Source organism: Petaurus breviceps, unplaced genomic scaffold (assembly GCF_028583685.1).
Source record: "Petaurus breviceps papuanus isolate PSGF00001 unplaced genomic scaffold, PetGlider_PUasm1.0 208, whole genome shotgun sequence".
NCBI lineage: Eukaryota > Metazoa > Chordata > Mammalia > Diprotodontia > Petauridae > Petaurus > Petaurus breviceps.
This window is the reverse complement of record NW_027185852.1, coordinates 7,233,248-7,234,181: the sequence shown is the minus strand read 5'-3', so window position 1 is coordinate 7,234,181 and position 934 is coordinate 7,233,248.

Here is a 934-nt window from a genome sequence, read left to right as displayed (position 1 = left end):
TTTTCCTTCCCCTTCTCTACCTTCAGTCCACGAGCAGCCCATGCCCAGAGCTTACAAAGACCAGGTCTAATCTGGGTCCTTTTGCCTTTGGCTCCTTGGGCTCCCACCCAGAGCGTGTCTGGGAAGTTCCCTCTATGTGGCACCAGTTCCCCCGATGGTGAGGAAAGGTCTCCCACATTCTGAACATGTACTCGAAGTCACCAAGGTAAATGTCAGGTCCAGGGGAGTGTGTGTTCTGCTCCATGGGGTGGAAAGGACCATGGCATCCCATGAACAATGAAGAAAGAGCACTTGGACTGGCAGAAGCCCACAGGCCATGGGCAGCTCTCCCTCTGATTTCTACTTACACAGAACCCGAGAATCTGCCAGACTCAGAGCGCCGCCCTGTGGCCTGCACTCCCTTAGATGCTAGCTTAAACTTGCTGTGGTTTCAGGGCAGGTTCCCCTGGCATTCTGGGCTGCACAGTGGGTGCCAGCACTGTCCTAGACTTCAGCATGTCCTGTGAACTGGATTCCCCTCTAACGAGAAGTAAACTTGGGCTTTCTAGATGGATACACCCTTGTGAGGCTCAGCTTCACCTGGCAGAGCTGGTCATACAGAGAGGTCAGCCTTATGGGACCACTCTGATGGCTTGGACTCCCCTGGGAGGGAAACACAGTTGGAGCTGATGGATACGGATCCACTCTGCATCTCTCCCCAGTCCACATCAGACCCACACTGCCTCAGTACTTATGGTAATAGTGGGTTTACAGACCCTGACCTTTGTTGCCTGACACCTTGATTTCAGTCCCTTGCCCATCTCCCTGCTCTGGGGAAGAGTGTGTGTGTGTGTGTGTGTGTGTGTGTAGGTACTTTTTTTTTGCTTCTTGTGTTAACTTTATGTATCAGCAATGCAATATTCATAATGCCTATGGAAATTACAGATATGCTGAT